At 34.9% G+C, this 6000-nt stretch overlaps 1 long non-coding RNA gene across 1 annotated transcript in view; it reads left to right on the top strand.

Annotated features, from left to right (window-relative positions):
• Nucleotides 1–4181: 4181 nt before the first annotated feature.
• Nucleotides 4182–6000, top strand: part of LOC132659881 (uncharacterized) — a 58558-nt gene continuing 56739 nt past the window's right edge. The window contains exon 1 of the long non-coding RNA XR_009600848.1: nucleotides 4182–4395. This is a non-coding gene — a long non-coding RNA (uncharacterized LOC132659881). The remainder of the gene's footprint in view (nucleotides 4396–6000) is intronic.

The following is a 6000-nucleotide window of genomic DNA, read 5'->3' as shown; positions in this document are numbered from 1 at the left end:
CATATCTATACCACACACTACTGTGATATTTGATTTGCCAATTGATGCTCTATCTCTTTAGGCCTATAAAACCTAGACATAAGAATTTATACTATTGAAATAAATGCAGGGTCAGTGCTCACTCTATAGTGAGCTATTATTTATTTATTTAGTTTTTGGTTGGAGGAAACAAAGTTGGTTGAATGATGTATATGTTGGCATTGAAGGAGTTTTGATTTCTTCTGTTTGTTTGTGTGTTTTTTTTTTAATGCTATTTCCCCTTTCAGTTTTATTGAGATATAATTGACATACAGCACTATATCAGTAGAAGGTGTGCAGCATAATGATCTGACTTACATCAGTCATGAAATGATTATCATGGTAAGTTTAGTGAACATCCATCATCTCATATATATGCAAAATTAAAGAAATAGAAAAAATTTTTTCTTGTGTTGACAACATTTAAAATTTATACTCTTTCCAGTTTTTTAAGGAATCTCCACACTATTCTCCATAGTGGCTATACTAGTTTGCATTCCCACCAACAGTGTAAGAGGGTTCCCTTTTCTCCACACCCTCTCCAGAGTTTATTGCTTGTAGACTTTTGGATCGCAGCCATTCTGACTGGCGTGAAATGGTACCTCATTGTAGTTTTTATTTGCATTTCCCTGATGATGAGTGATGTTGAGCATCTTTTCATGTGTTTGTTAGCCATCCGTATGTCTTCTTTGGAGAAATCTTATTTAGTTATTTGGCCCAGTTTTTGATTGGGTCATTTATTTTTCTGGAATTGAGCTGCAGGAGATGACCCAGAGGGATGGTATGGGGACAGAGGTGGGAGGGGGGTTCAGGATTGAGAAAACGTGTACACCCGTGGCGGACTCATGTTGATATATGGCAAAACCAATACAATATTGTAAAGTAAAAAAAAAAAAAAATTATATTCTTAAGAAGTTTCATATATAACATACAACAGTATTAATTATATTTACATGCTGTATAATGTATCCCCAGTACTTATTTATACTATAACTCCAAGTTTACAACTTTCAGCTGTTTTCATCTGATTTCCCCTTCCTACCTCTGGTAACTACTATTCTGATTTATCTATAACCTTGTTTTTGTTTGTTTGTTTGTTTTTAAAGTGTAACTAGCCTACAACATTATGGTAAGTTCCTGTTACAGGACATGATTTGGTATTTCTGTAAATTTCAAAATGATCTTTATAATAAGTCTAGTTAAAATATGCCACTATATAAAAATATTACATTATTATTGACTATTTTCCCCACACTAAGCACTCCACTTATTTTGCAACTGGAAGTTTATATCTCTTAATCTCCCTAACCTATTTTTTTCTTCCTCTAGCTCCTCACTGGCAATAATCTGTTTGTTCTCTGTATCTGTGACTCTGCTTCTGTTTATTTTATTTATTTGCTTGTATTTACACCTATAAGCAAAATAATGACGTATTTGTCTTTCTATATCTGACTTATTTCACTTAGCATAATATACTTTAAGTTCATCCATGTTGTCACAAATGACAAGATTTTATTCATTTTTATGGTTGAATAATATCTCTAAATCTGAGATATATCTCACATCTTCTTTACCTGTTTCTCTGTTGGTTACCACTGTTTGGGTTGTTTCCATATCTTGGCCATTCTAAATGCTTCATACTACTTCAATGAACACAGAGAATGCATATATCTTCTTGAATTAGTGTTCTGGTTTTCTTAGAATCCCAGGGGTGGAATTGGTGGATTATATGGTAGTTCTACTTTTAATTTTTTGAGAAATTTCCATACTGTTTTTCATAACGACTATACCAAGTTTATACTTCCATCAACAGTGGATGAGTTTACTTTTTCCCACAACTTCCTCAACATTTGTTATTTATTGGTTTTTGATAAAAGCCATTCTGACAGGTGTGAAGTGCTATCTCACTGACATATTGATTTGCATTTCCTGAAGATCAGTGATGTTGAGAATCTTTTTGTATGCCTATTGGCCATCTGCATATCTTCTTTGAAAAAATAATGTCTCTTCAGTGCCTCTGCCCATTTTTGTTTGTTTAATGCTGAGTTGTATGAGTTCTTTGTATATTTTGCACATCATTCCTGATCAGATCTGTCATTTGCAAATGTCTTCAGTCATTCATTAGGGCTTCCCTGCCAACTCAGATGGTAAAAAATCTTCCTGCAATTCAAGAGACCCAGGTCCCATCCCTGGGTCAGGAAGATCACTTGGAGATAGAAATGACTAACCACTCCAGTATTCTTGCCTGGAGAATTCCATGGACAGAGGAGCCTGGGTGGGTTACAGCCCATGGAGTCACAAAGAGTCAGTTAGTACTGAGCAACTAACACTTTCACTTTTCAGTCATTCATTAAGTGAAAATGAAAGTTGCTCAGTTGTGTCCGTCTCTTTGTGACCCTGTGGACTATGCAGTCCGTGGAATTCTCCAGGCCAGAATACTGGAGTGGGTAGCCTTTCCCTTCTCCAGGGCATCTTCCCAACCCAGGGATCAAACCCAGGTCTCCTGTATTGCAGGTGGATTCTTTACCAACTGAGCCACAAGGGAAGCCGGGTGGCCTCTTATTTTGCTGATAGTTTTCTTCAGGATGCAAAAGCCTTCTTGTTTGCTGTAGTCCTACTTGCTTATTTTTGCTTTTGTTTCCTTTGCCTGAGACACTTAAAAAAAAAAAAATGTGTTACTAAGACAGATGCCTATGTTTTCTTCTAGAAATTGTATTTTAGGTCTTACATTTACATCTTTAATCTACTTTGAATTTATTTTGTACGTGGCATGAGAAAGTAGATCAATTTGATTCTTTTGCATGTAGCTGTCCAGTTTTCCCAATAGAATTTAATAAAGAGTCTATCCTTTCTGCATTGTGTATTTTTACATTCTTCTTTGTAAAAGAAAGGCTCTATATGATATTTTTATTTAGAATCTTCACAAAAATTATGCCTATGATGTGTACATAGTTATTCTGTAAAGACACATTAATTCTGTATTAAAAAAAAAACCTTCCAAATGTCTTTCATCAACTGAAAGATAATAATCAAATATCACAGACCTTGACAAAGTAAGTAACTCCTTTTAAAAATCTTGACTCAATATTATTTTTAATTTTTTAAAATGTATATTTATTGATCTGGAGTTTATTGTTATTCCTTTCAATGTTGATTTTTCTTATGTTTATGTTTTATTATTTTTATTTATTTAATTAAAAATCAATTTTTTTTAAATTTTTTTATTTTTTTAGTTTTTTATTTTTTAAATTTTAAAATCTTTAATTCTTACATGCATTCCCAAACATGAACCCCCCTCCCACCTCCCTCCCCATACCATCTTTCTGGGTCATCCCCATGCACCAGCCCCAAGCATGCTGCATCCTGCATCAGACATAGACTGGCGATTCAATTCACATGATAGTATACATGTTAGAATGTCATTCTCCCAAATCATCCCACCCTCTCCCTCTCCCTCTGAGTCCAAAAGTCCGTTATACACATCTGTGTCTCTTTCCCTGTCTTGCATACAGGGTCGTCATTGCCATCTTCCTAAATTCCATATATATGTGTTAGTATACTGTATTGGTGTTTTTCTTTCTGGCTTACTTCACTCTGTATAATCGGCTCCAGTTTCATCCATCTCATCAGAACTGATTCAAATGAATTCTTTTTAACGGCTGAGTAATACTCCATTGTGTATATGTACCACAGCTTTCTTATCCATTCATCTGCTGATGGACATCTAGGTTGTTTCCATGTCCTGGCTATTATAAACAGTGCTGCGATGAACATTGGAATTAAAAAATTTTATTGGAGAGTAATAGAAGTTCTGATTATTTTTTATTAAACATTAAAAATATAAGCCCAGATACATAAGTTTAATTATATATGTGCTGTCCATTGGAATTGTATTGTGCATATTTAGGTCAACTGGATGGTATAAATTTTTTTTCCCAGAGGAAGCATTCTCAGGACCATAAACCTCCATTGAATCTCTCTAACTTTAATTAGTGGGTTGAGATCACAGTCCCAGTGGTATTGCCAGTATAAACAAGCCGTACCCTAAATTTAGGCACTTTATCCCTAAGGGGAGAATCTGTTCTCTTCCATTTCCTATCAGACTTGTTTTAGATTCAAAGTAGAACTTCTTGTTACTCTGTGGTTTTAGTCTCCTGACTCCCAAACAGGCAACGATTCAGAGAAAGCAGATCAAGGATCCAAACTCTTGCATCTGCTATCTTTTCTTTCTTAGTTGGTACTTTTTCATTACTTTCTCTATCAAATTCTTTTTTTTTCTGTCTTCATTATGCAAGATTTATAATTAGATTCACACAAAAATTCTAACTGAAGGGACCATCCCATCCAAGAAGAGGCTGGGATCATCCATAATATCAGGTATTGTGAAATATTCCATATGAATTAAAATTATTTAAAGAGAAAAAAATCATAGGGTATTGTGCATATCATTTTAAAACTGGTGTTAGAAAGAAAATGTTGGGCTGAGATCCAGAAGTAAACTTGCTGATTGATTGCAGCTAGGAATTGCAGTAAAATTTAAAGATGTTTGTAAACTTGACCTGTCTCCAATGCAAGTCAATTATGTTCATGGCCATATAGACTATGAAGCATTGAGTATAATTTTTCTTTTCCAAATTTCATCCAAATGGTGTTTCAAGGCAGAACTAGATGGCCAGAATGATTCTTTTATTTTGAAAAGTATAATTGGGTAAAAATAGCAGAAATTGGTATGGTGGTGGTGGTGGTTTAGTCACCAAGTCATGTCTGATTCTTGCAACCCCATGGACTGTAGCCTGCCAGGCTCCTCTGTCCATGGGATTCTCCAGGTAAGAATACTGGAGTGGGTTGCCATTTCCTACTCCAGGAATTGGTGTGATTTAAAGCCAATTGATTGATTTTCCTGGATATGAATATTCTTTAAAAGCCAGAGAAGGAAACACAATACCAGAACCACTTTTTTTTATGTTCAGTCTCAATATACAAGAAAAAAGGACTTGACAGTATATAGGTGGTTATTTGCTGCAGCAGTTTTTAAAGTATAAAGATATTGTTACCATATCTGTTTCCATATCTAAATTTTAACATCACAGAGTCTCCAGGCCTGAACTCAGTGCCTAGGACATTATAAATTTTTGGGAATTGTAGATCATGTGAAAATTAAGTGTTATGATGGCATGAGATGCTAAGGGATGGCAGAGAAAACTACTTGGGGAAACAAAAAATTGGTTATTCTTCTGAGTTTGCTTGTTATGTTCACCTCTTCAGATGACAGGCTTAATGTGTAAAGTTAACAAAATGAAGTCTTCAGTGTACCTGGGGACCTTAAGATTCATGAGTAAAGACTTATGGCATCCAAGAATTCTTCCGTCCACCCTTAGTATTTGATAACCACTTGTCTAGGCTTTGCATTGAGCTTTAGGTAGAGCACCAAGTTTAAGGAACAAGCAGTTCTTGAATGGTGGGAAGAGATGGCGGCTTGAAATGCTTGGAAATAGACTATTGCTATTTTAAGTGTAGTTACTAAAATTTGTCCTGAGGAAATGACATGGGTTTTATATCATACAAAATATAAAAAAGGTATAAGTCAGAATGATTATTTTTAGGAACTCTCTTCAAATCAAAGTTGATTGTATACTTATCTTAAATACAAACGGAAAGAAATGCAGCCATGAAGTAAAGCAACACTTCCCTCACCTGAGCAAAGACACAGACAGAAGACAGGACTGACAGAAAGACAAATATTCATGTGTTCAAATGACATTCTGTAGGACTTCAAGCAAGCTATATTTTAGCGTTTATGACTTCATAAAACTAGGACTGGCAAAAATACATTTATAATTTGAGTCTTCAATTTTTTTTCTTAGAACTAAGAAACATTGTGTGTATGTCTATTTGTGTGGGTGTGTACATCTATTGTGTGTTCCTGTGTGTAAGAGAGAGAGAGAGAGCGAGAGAGAGAGAGAGAAAGGGAGACGGAGAAAT

Source organism: Ovis aries, chromosome 5, assembly GCF_016772045.2.
Source record: "Ovis aries strain OAR_USU_Benz2616 breed Rambouillet chromosome 5, ARS-UI_Ramb_v3.0, whole genome shotgun sequence".
Classification (NCBI taxonomy): Eukaryota; Metazoa; Chordata; class Mammalia; order Artiodactyla; family Bovidae; genus Ovis; species Ovis aries.
Note: the sequence above shows the minus strand (reverse complement) of the source record. Positions and strands in the feature narration are given on the sequence as shown.